We start from the raw sequence: 13,948 nt of genomic DNA on the forward strand, positions 1-13,948 counted from the left end.
TTTCTCTGCACGCTCCGGGGAGCCGGGGACGCAGTCCCACCGGTCCTGCCCGGACCCCTGGTCCACCTCGCTGACCCCTCCTCAAGATCCCACAGCCCCTCGCCGCGTCCCACTTCCGCCAGGCCCTAGCCCCCTCCTCCATCCGGGTCCCGGGCCGGCCCTCTGCTGGCGCTCGGGCTGGCCCCGCCATTGTCCTCCTGGACTCACCTCTCCCGGTCCGACCCACCCGCCCGGAGGTGTGGAGCACGTTGCGCAGAGCGCCGCTCCTTTCCCGCCCTCCGATTGGTTCTCGGCGCGGGGCCGATGCAGGGGGCGTGGCATAAGTGGTCACGCCCCATCCGGGCGGAGCCGCGCTCGTGGGCTTTCGGCTCTGGGCAACTCGGCTCTGCTCGGCTCCGGCTGCAGCGCTGGTGGGGGTCGGCGGCGGGTATGACAGCGGCTGCGGTGCGCGGCTGAGCGGGCGGCGAGCGAGCACTGGGTAGAGAAGGAAGTGGGGCCGGGAGTCCGCCCCATCTTGCAGAGTGGGGAGACTTCTCCGCCGGGCTCCGCGCTCTTCGCCCGCGCCCTGTCCTGCCCCGCCTGTCCCAGCCCGGCTTCCGCGCCCAGACTCTCCTGGCCCCGCGGTCAGGGCCATTGTGGCCCCGCCGCTCGGAGCGCCCCAGCTTGAGCCGGTGCACCAGGGAGGGACGTTCGCGGGCTCGTCCCTTGCCTTTCTACTGTGTGAGAGAGTGCCGGAGCCCCCACCGCGGGCTGGCACAGGGTTCTCAGAGCCCCCGAGTGAGCGCCGAGAAGCCGGGACACACCCAGCCTCGGGTCCCCTGACACCAGACCTGCAAGGTGCCTCCGACCGGGCGCCTCGGACTTGGGACTGTGCGAGCGCCCAGTAAGCCCCGGCGCGCGGTGCGGGTCCCCAGGTGGGCTGGACAGTCGGTGAGCCGGACCGAGCAGGTGCTGTGAGCCCGAGCTGCCAGCTTCCTGCTGCCCTAGGCGAGGTGGCTCTGCACGTGCCCCAAGGAGGACACCGGGAGCCCCGCTGCCCCGGAGGCCAGGAGCCCAGCGCTGCAGGTGAGCGAGCCCCGGAGGCCGCGAGGTTGGCCTCCAACCCAGCAAGGCGGCGCAGGGGTCAACCGCGGGCCGCAGGGGCCACCCATTGAGGCTGGCGCTGGTCAGGAGGGGCGCGAGAAAGGAGGGGCCGACACTTCAGGGGTCCCTTTGTGTACGGGTCCGCGCCCCACCCTTGCGCACATGGTCACTCTATGAGGCATAGTAATGCTGTGGAATGAAAGGGGCTGTGTATTATTCCGGTCGCTTGAGATGGAGGAACTGAGAGACTCGCAGGGGTTCAGTGACCCTCGCTTATCACTCTGGGGATGAGAGCAGGTAGGAGTGGGGAGGAAGGAGGAGGGCTGAAAGGGAATGAAGAATGAGTGAGTGTGTGGGGGGTGGGGAGCCACCAGACTGGAGGTCAGTGAGAGAGAGAGAGAGGGGTCAAGATGGGGCCACTGGCCCAACCAAGCACTGATCAGAAGCTAGGGAGGTGGCTTTCTCCTGACCCTGCCACCTCTCAGGAAAGGTGCCCCGTGCAGAGGGCAGAGGTGGGCAGCTCCTCAGCTCCCCAACTTGCCTCCTCATGTGCCCAGGGTCGGAGAGCTGTGGGCTCCTGCCCCTGTGGTGAGACATTGCTGCTTCTTTGAGGGGAGGGGGGAACTCACAGTGGAAATCCCAGTTTGGGAGTCTATAAAACCTGAAGGAAAACCCCTCACTCAGCCCACCTCCTTCAGCTTTCTGCTGGGTTCACTCTGTTAGTATGTTTTTGTGTGTGCACAAGTACCAGTTGTCTGAAGTCCCAAAGTAAGTAATGGAGTCAGAAGTACAGTTGAGAACCCTTCCACACATCCTTCAAGGTGTCCACTCCCCTTTTCAGCTCAGTCTTCTGGGTGGGTGGTTGGGGTTTTCCCCACCCCCCATGAGGTTAGGGTGGCCATGCATGAGGGACTGTGAGAGTCTGTGTGAGTACTAGGAACAAAGACACACCAGCAGCCGCTGTCTTTGGCCCAGACTGGAGGCCTGTCCTGGACAGGGGATCCTGCAAGACACCTCTGACCCAGAAGGGAAGTGACTTGCTCAAGGTCTGAAAGTTTAATGCTGCCAAAATTGGGGATGCAGTCCCAGATGCCTGGCTTCCCAGGAGCCCCCTTCTGCTGCTCCCCCTGGGGCTGTGCAGCACTGGGTGGGGTGTTGTGAAAGAGCCCCTGGCAGGGGCTCTGTGGAATCTTGTTCTGGGTGGTGAGGGGATATGGCTTTGGTCTGAGCCCTGTGGCCTTGCCTAAGAGTAGTTGACTTCTACTGGACCCAGGTTCCCAAAGTGGAGGGGAAACCACCTTTGAATGCCTCTGGAGTTGAAGGAGGGCTCCTTCAAGGAGTAGCTGAGGGCCGCTGGGTCTGGAGGAGTTGGGAGAACTGGAAGAGAAAATGGGGGGCTTAGATTATGTTCTAAAAATATTTTTTATGGGAGTCGGGCGGTGCGCAGCGGGTTAAGTGCACATGGCGTGAAGCGCAAGGACCGGTGTAAGGATCCTGGTTCTAGCCCCTGGCTGGCTCCCCACCTGCAAGGTAGTCGCTTCACAAGCGGTGAAGCAGGTCTGCAGGTGTCTATCTTTCTGTCTCCCTCTCTGTCTTCCCCTCCTCTCTCCATTTCTCTCTGTCCTATCCAACAACGATGACAACAATAACAGCAATAATAACTACAACAATAAAATACAAGGGCAATCAAAAGGGAAAATAAATAAATAAAAATATTTTTTATTTAATTTTTTATTATTTTTATTTATTTATTGGATAGAGACAGTCAGAAATCTAGAGGGAAGAGGGTGATAGAGAGGGAGAGAGACACACCTACAGCCCTACTTCACTACTTGCAAAGCTTTCCCTGTGCAGGTGGGGACTGGGGGCTCAAACCTGGGTCCTTGAGCATCGCAACATGTGTGCTCAACCGGGCGTGCCCCCACCTGGCCTTGAGGGGCTTAGATTCTAAATGTACCCCCCCATGGGTAGCAATTTCAGATTTTTTTAGTACCCACTGTGTGCTAACAGAGTTTCTTTTTGATAATATCATTTCACAGCTGTGACCTCATTCCTTGGTGAGGTAGAAGAGCCCGGAGCCTGGGGTGCCACAGAGCTTCCTAAGCCCTCTCATGTGCATCCAGGGTTGCACCTGTCAAATAGGGTCAAGGCAGGCTGAGCACAACCTGCTCAGATAATGGGGCCACCACAGTCAGTCAATAGTCGAGTATTAAAAAGAGTCCTTTGTGTTTGCCAAGACTGGGCTTGTTATTAATGGCTACCTAATGTGGGAAACAGCTGAGACCACCTGCCCAGGACCTTGGAGCTCACTTGCAGAACTGTGTGCGGACTGTTTCCCAGGTGGAAACACACTGTGCAGGTGGCTGAGCAGCAGAAGGTGATCACACACACCATCCAGACTGACTCTGTTCTGCCTCCCACTGCCATGTGACAAATCACTGCTCCCCACAGAACCTCAGCTGTTCTCCTAAGGAGAATTCCTCCTCTGTCAGGTTGCTGTGAGGATCCCGTGAGCGTTCAATATACAATGCTTCACTGAATATCTGCCTCCTTCCCTAGACATGAAGGAAACTTGAGTTTTGACCAGAAAATTGAGAAAACTTCTCAGATTCGCCTTAGATGGGCACAGAGGCATGAATGTGCTCTACTGGACTCCTGTGTGAGTCAGGCACCCCCAGTTCCACCCTCCTCCTTGGGCACACAGCTCTCTGGAATCTGCTGGGCCCTGGCAAGGGGCTCTGGATTCTGACCCCCTCCTAACCTCCCAGGGAAGGGGAGTGCTATTGGCTTCCTGCCCAGCTGGTGGGGCACAAAGGGGCAGTGAATAATGTATGGTTCCGCCAGGAACAGACCCTGTGCTTCTGTTCAGCTCAGCTTCTGAACGTCCCCAGAGGAGGTAGGCAGATATGGAACTTGGAGGGTGAGGGGGATAGTAAACAGGACAGGAAGAAATTATCTATTATCAACTCTGGCTCTTCTTGGGGGACCAGGTGCACCCACAGGAAACCCTGGGCACCATGCCAGTCGAGCTGTGGGCTTCTGATCCTCTGATTCCAAAAATGAGTTAGGGATGGGCTTGGGGGGGGGTGGAAAGAAGGGAAAGGGGACAGGGAGAAGCTCTGAAGCTTGGAATAGCCCAGAAGGCTTCCTCAAGAAGGAAAGGTCCTGATGAGCAGGAAGTAGCATGATAGAGAGTATGGGTTGGGCCAGGGCTAGGTGGTGGTACACCTTGGTAAATGCTGGCATTACAGTGTGCAAGGATCCAGGTTCAAGCCCCTGGTCCCCACCTTCAGGGGAAAGTTTCACAAGTGGTGAAACAAGTCTGCAAGTTTCTATCTGTCTCTCTCCCTTTCTATCCCCCTTCCCCTCTCAATTTCTCTCTGTCTCTATTCAAAAATAAATAAAAAAATATTTTTTTAATTTTTAAAAAGAAAGTATGTGTACTGACATTAGTTCAAGGTTGAACTCTGGCCATGCCTCACTTAGTGTGCCACCCTGGACAGGACACTTGATCCTACCAGGCCTCATCTGGAAAATGGGAGGTAGTTAGGGATGATTGTGAGTTTATATATGTGATATTCAGAGTTTAGTAGGTACTTGGTGAAGAGGGGCTTCATTATGAACGTGGGCCAAGGGGTGGTGGCATGAGTAGTGAGCTCAGAGGTGGGGAGAACTGTGTATGTGTGAGTGTGTGTGTATGTGTGTGTATGCTGGAGTTTGGATGCCAGTTGGGGGGTGTAGAGCAGAGCAGGAGTGACCAGATGTGGAGGCCCTTGATGATCAGACAGAAGCCATAGTTCAGAAAATATCAGGAAACCCTCACTGGGCACTGGGCTCCTCCTTACCTGCACACTCAAGACCAGGCTCCTCCATGGCCACTGCCTTAGATGCGTGGCTCCTTTCTTACCACTGAGTCCTGAACACAGAACTTAGGGCTCCCTTACTGTCCCTTAACTTGTGGGGGTCCTGCTGCCAGAACTGCCAACCCTGCCTCCTCTTTGCTCCCCTCCCCAGCCATGGCTCCCTCCCCCCAACATCTCTATGTTACCCAACTTCTGGACACACCTGCTCTGAATCTTTGCTGCTTCACAATGGTGATTAATAATCCCTACCATTGTATCACATTTGACAATCTGTAGGTCTATCCATATTCAATAATAATATTCTTAATAATGATGCTTAATATGAACCAGAAACAGTGTGCTGTGCACACTCATTCACAATTCTGGACAATAACCACTACTGCCCCCCAGAACCTATAGCATTGTCCTACTCAAGGTCACCAAACAGCTTTTAGAAGATGCCTGATCTCTTCACCTCCAAGAGGAAGGAATTCCTAGATGCCACATTGTACATGGGAAAAGCTTAGCAAGGAGCCTTTTTGTCTTTAGGCTAAAGAGGGGCTCATGGGTGATCATGGGGTCCAGAAATGTACACTTAGCTGGGCCTCCCTGGGTTTTGCCCAGGCTGGCTTTGTGGCTTGGGGTGAATTGCACCCCTCCCCCACCCTTGTGGTCTGTGGGGAGTGGGGTGGTGTCCGAGCTCCAGACTGTTTCTGTAGTGTCCTCCATAACCCTGGAAGGTGGAAGAGACCACAGCATCCAGGCCAGAGGATGTGGTGCGACAGGCATCTGTGAGTTTTGGCTGGGCTGCTGTCTGGCCAGAAGGCTCTGTAGTTAGCTGCTGCCTCACCCAAAGGAGGGTGGCGGCCTGGGATGCTGGCAGCATGGGCATTCACTGGGTGGAGATGCCCCCATGATCAGGAGCCATACCAGGTTGGCAGGGCAAGAGGTGAGGCTGCTGGCCACAGCGGGGTCATTGGCAGGCCAGCTGCTCCTCCTTCCCTGGCAGCCTCCGAGCCATGGCCAACACCCCCTAGGCACCAGGGCTTTGTAGGCCAAGGCCTGCCCTTCCTCTCTTGGTCATGTAGTGGCTGTGGGAGAGATCCCAGGATGCCTCTTCCTAGAAGCTTCCAGAACTCATTCCAGGCAAATTCCAATCCTCCTTCTCTGCAGACCCATAACCCCCATCCACTAACTCTACCACCCAATACTTCCATTGCTCTAGAGAGCCTGGCACCAAGCAGAGCCCCCATCAAGAGACACGTACCTGCTGTCCCTTGGACAAATGACTCAACGTCTCTACCTCTGTTTCCTTCCCTGTACAGCGGGCTGATAGCAAGTGTTCTGGGGTTAAATGAGGTGAGTACTCCATCAGTGTGGAACCCCTTGCCCAGGCAGCCAAGAAGGAACTTAATGGAAGAGTCAAGCTATTGAGGTCAAGGGGAAGGGTGCCAGGCATTTTGGGGACACTTGGCTGCCTGACGGGGCTTCTGAGTATCAACTGGGATTAGCAGGGCTGTGATTCCCACTGCCTGTTCCCATCCACCCCCACTCCCCACCCCGTCACCCCCACTCCCCACCCTGGCACCCCCAGCAGATGGCTATAAGATCCAAGGTCCCTAAACTGGATTCTGGGCAGTGAGCAGGAGGAGTGGGATGACCAGGAACCTGGTATCTTTCTGAGGATTTTGCTATGAGAATGACCTGGTTGATGGGGCCTTATGGGTATAGCTAGCAGACACTGGGGCAGGCAAGTTCTTCCTGTTTTTTTGTTTGTTTGGTTTTGGTTTTGGTTTGCCAACAGGGTTATCACTAGAACTTGGTGCTTTAATGGTGCTAACACACACACACACACACACACACACACACACACACACGGTAGCTTGACTGGAGATTTGGGTCTCAGAGGCACAAGAATTTTGCATTGTATATAGTGGACTCCTTAGGCAGGAACAGTCCATCTGTGGGTGACCAGAGAGGGTACTAATTCCACCTGAGCCAAAGGACTTGGGGAAAAGTGGTTTAGCCTCTCTGGGCTTCCATCCTCCCATCTGTAAAATTGTGGCACCTGCTATGTAAGGTTGTAGTAAGGACTAAGTGAATGATATATGTCAAGTGCTCAGAAAATTGCCCAGTCCATAATATGAACACGTGCCTTGTGCAACTCAGCTCCTCTAGCTGTAGTTCCAGCATGTCTGAAAGAGCACAGGGGTCTGGAGAGCAGAGGGCTGCTCTAGAATGAGTGAACGAGGTTGCCCAGTGCTGGAGAAGGAGGTAGTGGTCAGGAAAGGGTTCCTGATGGTAGTGCTCATGGAGCTGGGTTTCAGAGAACCCTTTCCACCTGTGCACACACACGCATGCACACACACTCATGCACACATGTGCCCCTTGCCACTGCTGTGAGGTCAACACCACAGTGCACTAAGAGGCTCATGGCTCCAGACATAGAGAAGCCAGCTAGGGTGGTGTCAGGGCAGACCCCAGGCCTCCTCTGACCACTGTCCCCATGTCATCATTGCTTCTGTGACATGCTGCTTTCTTTTTTTCTTAAAGAATTTTTAATATTTATTTATTCCCTTTTGTTGCCCTTGTTTTATTGTTGTAGTTGTTGTTGTTGTTATTGATGTCGTCACTGTTGGATAGGACAGAGAAAAATGGAGAGAGGAGGGGAAGAAAGAGAGGGGGAGAGAAAGATAAACATCTGCAGACCTGCTTCACCGCTTGTGAAGTGACTCCCCTGCAGGTGGGGAGCCGGGGGCTCAAACCAGGATCCTTACGCCAGTCCTTGCGCTTTGGGCCACCTGCGCTTAATTTGTTGCACTACCGCCCGACTCCCGACATGCTGCTTTCTTTCCTCACAATGATGGAGTAGCCACCTCACTTAACCCCAAACACTTGCAATCAACCCATTGTACAGGAAAGGAAATAAAGTTAAAGCGGTTGAAAGAAAAGCAGCGTGAGGGCATGAGGAGACAGAAGGCAGGTGGGGAGGAAGTGCCAGGCCCAGATCTTCCCAGGCCTGGGACCAAATCTCCAATAGTACAAACAAGTAGGTTTTGCTTCTGAGTCCTTTCATCTCCTTGCTCTCAAGCACACACAGCAGAGGTGGTCTAGCATTGAGCTCGCAGCTGTGTTGCTTCTAAGTGTGTGGACTCTTAAAAAAATGCAATGAAGAATTCATCCCAGCCTCCCACCAAGGAAGCAAAGGAAGTTTTCTTCTACTGATAGGGGAGGCAAGATACCTCAAAATTACTTTAAAATATTTAAGTGGGGCCAGGTGGTGGTGCACCTGGTTGAGCACACACCTTACAGTGCACAAGGACCTGGGTCCAAGCCCCTGGTCCCCACCTGCAGGGAGGGAGTTTCACAAATGGTGAAACAGGGCAACAGGTGCCCCCCCATATATATATATGCCCTCCCCTTTCAATTTCTCTCTACCTATATAAAAAATAAATCAATAAAATATTTAAAATAAAATATTAATAATATATTAAGATATATTTAATGATTGATTGATTGATGGGATGTGGAGAGAGCCAGATCATCACTCTGGTTCCTGTAGTACTAGGGACTGAACTCATGCTTGCAAGTTCTGCTGTCTACTACCACTGGTTCCCCCCTCCCCAAATATCTAAAAGCCACTAAAACCAGAGACATTCTGAAGGCAGGGACTCTGGGCCACCTCTGGGTGGATGTGGGGCCTTGAGGACATGGTGGCAACCCCTGTATTTAGTGTTCGCCCCTCTCATGAAGTGATGCCAGAGCCTTACTCTCCTTTACAAGGCATGAACTAGGGGCTATCAAGGTGGGAGAGCTTTACTGGATGTTGGTACATGGTCCTCAAGGTCATCTCAAAAACTATAACAAGCTGGCCTGGGCCCTACTCCAGAATCTATGGCAAGACTCAGGCTGCCGTGGCTTTAAAGGCCCCCCCAAAAAAAATAAATAACCCCCCCACACACACACTGAGATCCCCAAGCACACCTAGAGCCCCCAGCATAATGCAGGCATCTTCCAACAAGGAGCATTTTGCTTCCTGACTGTACCCTCTTCTGTGCCTCTGCTGTCCCTAGAGCAGGGAGTATGCAACCACTGCTCCTGGGTTCTAGCACTCCTCAGCTCCCTGCTTGGGGGTCCTCCGTGTCCTCCTCTGTGAGCAGTCTATTAAAGTCTGCAGTGCACGTTGGAAGGCCACAGACACCTGTACTGGACCAGGCTAGTTTTGGACCCTGCACTCCCCCCTGCAGAGTTCTTCCTGCTGCCTTCTTACTTTCTCACCTAGCTAGACCTGCAAAATGGGAGCCCATGAGGGACAGACAACACCCACTCTCGGCCTTTCCCTGCCCTTCTTCTCTCTAAGAGATAAGACAAGGCAGCAAGCATTTTGTTTTGCGGGATTTTGTTTTAATGGCCAAAGTGTCAGGCTGTCCTTAACAATGAAGCCTTGTCTAAATCTGCTTGTTTTTCCAGCCCAGACAACCAATTGCACTGCCTGCCTGGGGCCTGTCCCACCTGGGAGAACTAAAGAATGTCAGAGGTTTTTTTTTTTTTTTTTTTTTCCATCAAGGGGAGGGTGTCAGGACACATTGGAGGCCTCTGTCTGAACCTCAGCAGTGCTTGACCCTCTACAGAAGTCACTCTGGTGGCAATCAGCTCAATAAAGCCACCCCAAGGTTATTAATTAGCTAGGTGGAGTCGGGGGCACAGTCCTGGCTTGTCACTGGCAGCATACCCTGGGCCAGGCATTTTGGCTCTATGCGCACCAGTTTTCTCTCCTGTAAAAGCAAAAGTGGAGCAGTGATAAAGCACTGGACTCTCAAGCATGAGGTCCTGAGTTTGATCCCTAGCTTTGCATGTGCCACAGTAATGCTTTCTCTCTCTCTCTCCCTCTCTCTCTCTCTCTCATAGATTTTTTTAAAAAGAAGTAGGAATTACTTCTGCAGGGAATGAAGTGTTTTGTGCAAAATGTTCTGTGCTTGCCTAGCAGTGAATGCTCACACCATCCCTGATTGTCCTCACTGGGTGCCAAACTTGACCTCCAGTCCTTCCCTTCATAGCTAGCCCAGCTCCTCAGTCTGTTCATGTGCAACCAGGCCAGGTCAAGACACTGGAAGCCCCACATCATAGTGCATCCTTAGTGGTGAGCATCCCTGCAAACTGCTCCTCCATGGCTATCTCTTTCACACTTAGAGAGAGGAGGTTCTGAGGGTTCTAAGGGGCAGACTTCAGACTAGGGGAAAAGGAGGTATTGCCAGCAAAACCTGGGCCATCTGCACTGCCCCAGCCAGAAAGAGTATGTCAATGCAGGGCAAACCTCTCAGGCAGGAGGGGTGGGGCAATTTAATAAAGAGGGTATAGTACCCAGGGCCGATGGTGCAAGAGGAAGGAGGGGTCAGATTTCTAGACAGAATCTGTGGCTGCAGCAGAGGCAACTTGCCAATGCGGGAGGCCTGAGTGGATAAGATGCTGGCCATCTTTCTTCCTCCAGTCTCCAGTGGCAGCTGGGGAGCCAGCATCATGGAGCTCAGTGCAGCCTCTGGGACTGGTGTGTGTGTGTAGAGGGGAGGTTCTAGGAAAGACAAAGGGAAGGCCTTCCTTACTCTATTGGACAAAAGCCAAAGAACCCCCTGGGCTCAACCTCCTTAGCATGCAGGCTGATCGTCAGCTGTTGTTTCTGGGGTCTAGCCCTTAGAAGGAGCTCTCAGCTCTCTTCCCAAAGCATTCCAACTGACATAGTCCTTCCAGGGAGAGTTCTGGGGTATCGAGCTTCCATCACTGCCTTACCAGAGCTACCTTAACAGCCCACTTTCTCAGCAGGCCTAACTTCGAGCCTCCTCTAGCTGGAGCACCTGAGCAGCCTATGTCTCTTCCTTCTTATGAGGTAGTATAGAACAGTGGTTACAACATAGGTTCCAAAATCACAACTTCTCCAGAAATCCTGACTGCCAGAGCACAGACCCCTTTCCTATAGAACATCTGTTTCCTTATCTTAAAAGGTAGTGGTGTACCTGGTTGAGCACACTCCTTATAGTGTTTAAGCCCCTGACCCTCACCTATAGCAGAGAAGCTTCATGAGCAGTGCAACAGTGCTGCAGGTATCCCTGTATCTCCCCTTTCCCTCTCAGTTTCTCTCTTTCTCTATCCTAAATAAATAAATTAAATAAATACATTTTAAGAAAAAATTATGGAGTCAGGCAGTAGCACACCTGGTTGACCACACATGTTACCATGTGCTGGTAGTGTGTACCAAGTACTATGTATCTGCTGGATTCAAGCCCCCCCCCATTCCCACCTGCAGAGGGGAAGCTTTGTGATTGGTGAAGTAGGTCTGTAGGTGTCTCCTCTCTCTCTACCCACCCCCTTCTCTCACAATTTCTCTTTGTCTTGTCAAATATAAGAAGGGCAGGTAGTGGGAACAGTGCAGAATTATACCCCTGTTATCTTATAATTTTGTAAATCAATATTAAATCACTAATAAGAAAAAAGAAAAGTAAAAGGGAGGAGGGAAAAAATGGCTGCTGGGAGCAGTAGATGCATCACATAAACACCAAACCCCAGCAATAACCCAATAACCCTTGGTAGCAAAAAAAAAAAAAAAAAAAAAAATCACGAGAGAGCCAGAGCATCACTCTGGCACAAGCAGTGTTGGAGTATGAACTCTGGACTTCAAGTCTGCGAGATATTTTTATCTACTGTGCTACCTCCTGGGCTGCGGTGTCCTCATGTTTGAAATAGGAACGAGACAAGTGCTGAAGCAGTGTTTCAGGTGTCTCTCTGCCTCGCCCTCTCTATTTCCCCCTTCCTTTCAATTCCTAGCTGTCACTATCAAATAAATAAAAAGAAACAGGAAAGAAATGAGAATGATAGTGTCTCACAGGACTATGGAGTAGACTGCATAACTAAATGAGTAATTAAATATAAAGTGTTTCAGGTGGTGCTTGGTCAGTGACAGTCTCTGCCTCATAGACAACTATCATAGACAATCCGTCAGGCACCCAGAACTGCTTGGGAGGCTGAGGATGGGGGCCATCACCCCCTCCTTCTGGATTCTGCTCCATTGACTAGGTTTCCACAGCTTCACACCTGCCAGCTGCCTCCCCTAGTCCTCAGCAGCAAACTGGGGACTATAAGAAAGGGCCTCATTCTGTCAGGACTCAGTTCTCCCATTTGTGAAAGGCTGTTTGATTAGAGGAGCCCAGGTTCCACACCTGAGCCTGTGGGAGGAAGAGGACTTGGGATATTCCTGCCCTAAGGAGCTCAGGAGTCCAGGGAGTGGTCAGGGCACAGCCCAGTGCTCTTCCTTCTGAGTGGACAGGCAGCTGCTAGGCAGAAGCGAGTGAGCAGAGCATGAGGGTTCCGGGAACCATCTGAGAAGGAGGTGTTGAAAATGATTACCGAAGGTGGAGGCTAGGAGTCTAGTGGCTCCTGAGTGAACAACAAAGACATTCTAGAAAGGGGCAAGAGTCATCACTGGGTGAGGAGGCACCACCTTAGTGGGTACAGCAGGATTAGGCAGCAAGCAGAATACACTGGTGCTTAACAATGGGAGTTGCTTTTGCAGGCAGGCTGATAGAGTTTGAGTCCTGACTTGCGATTTGTTTTATTTTTTGTTTTTTGTTTGGTCATATCCAGGGCTCTGAGCTGACTTTTTTTTTTTTTTTTCAGATAGAATGTGAGAGTCAGAGAGACGGAGAATGGTCTAGGAGGTGGCACAGTAGATTAAAGTGTTGGACTCTCAAGCATGAGGTCTTGAGTTTGATCCCTGGCAGCACATGTACCAGAGTGATATCTGGTTCTTTCTCTTTCTCTCTCTCCTATCCCTCTCATAAAACAAAAAACTAACACACACACACACACACACACACACACACACAAAACCTGTGTTGTTATTAGCTTACTAGAGAGAGACAGAGAGTTGCTATAACACCACCACTTTCCCCAGTGCAGTGGGGGCCTGGCTGGGTCACACCTGACTCTTTTAAATTATTTATTTTTATTTATTGAAAGGGAGAGAACCAGCATCTCACTCTGTAACATGTGATGCTGAGGAATTGAACTTGGAACTTCATACTTGAGAGAGTCCTCACTTTATCCACTATGCCATATCCTCACTGTGCCATGTACTCACTTAGATATATTTATTAACAAGAAAAGAAGATGAGCCTGGGGAAACAGTTCAACTGATAGAGTGTATGACTTGCATGCCTGAGACTCCTGGTCTCTCATGTGAAACTTTCTATCTCATTTGAAATAAAATGAATCGAGAGAGAGGGAGAGGGAGAGGGAGAAGGAGACGGAGAGAGAGAGAGAGAGGGAGAGAACCAAAGCATCATTCCAGCATATATAATGCAGGGGAGCAAACTTGGGACTTTACATATGTAAGTCCTGAACTCTACCCACTGAGCCACCTCCCTAGCGCCCTGACTCAGTTTCCTACTGGTTCTTTTACTGTGAAGGTGGCCTGGCTTCTCTGATGCTCCAGTTTTCAGCTGTAGAAGGAGATGAGGCCTTGCAGGGTGGGGACAGAGCCATGCAGGCTGCTAAGCATGGCTGGAGGGGTCAGGCCTCCCCTCTATGCTATTACTACATGGAGATCAGGGATACAGGGGACCTATCCTGGCCCTTGCTTCTTCACCCACAGTAAGCTACAGGTGTTTTCTGGGCAGTCTGATCTCTGAGCTGGTGCCAAGGTCATGGGCAAACTGACATCAGGTGAGCCTGGAGCTAGCCCTAATGAGGCCACTAGATCTGCTTTCCTTGGAGCTGGGTATCCATGGCTTAGGCCATGCAGGGTTACTAGTGCTAGACCACCACTCCAGGGTCCTGTGACAGGCGTGGGGTGTGGAGAGAGTACAGAGTTCTTGCCAAGTAGTGAGCAGGAGGCCCCCAAAAGTTGAGGTCCTTGGGGTGGGCTAGGCTGCAGCACCCTTTCTTATAGCTGCCATCTTGCAGCCTGCTCTTCCCTCCCCTTTTGGTCCTCTAGGAAGGAATGCTGGAGGCATTTCCAAGGGCTCAGTCCCCCA

General features: G+C 51.9%; 1 protein-coding gene across 3 annotated transcripts in view; it reads left to right on the top strand.

Moving 5' to 3' along the window:
* Positions 1-348: 348 nt before the first annotated feature.
* Positions 349-13,948, top strand: part of GDPD5 (glycerophosphodiester phosphodiesterase domain containing 5) — a 95,932-nt gene continuing 82,332 nt past the window's right edge. For 2 of the 3 annotated variants that reach the window (XM_016186913.2, XM_060176809.1), the window contains exon 1: positions 349-1,065. The gene's annotated coding sequence lies outside the window, so the exon portion shown is untranslated. The remainder of the gene's footprint in view (positions 1,066-13,948) is intronic. The other variant, XM_060176811.1, reaches the window with a different exon arrangement.

Source organism: Erinaceus europaeus, chromosome 17 (assembly GCF_950295315.1).
Source record: "Erinaceus europaeus chromosome 17, mEriEur2.1, whole genome shotgun sequence".
In the NCBI taxonomy this organism is placed as follows: Eukaryota; Metazoa; Chordata; class Mammalia; order Eulipotyphla; family Erinaceidae; genus Erinaceus; species Erinaceus europaeus.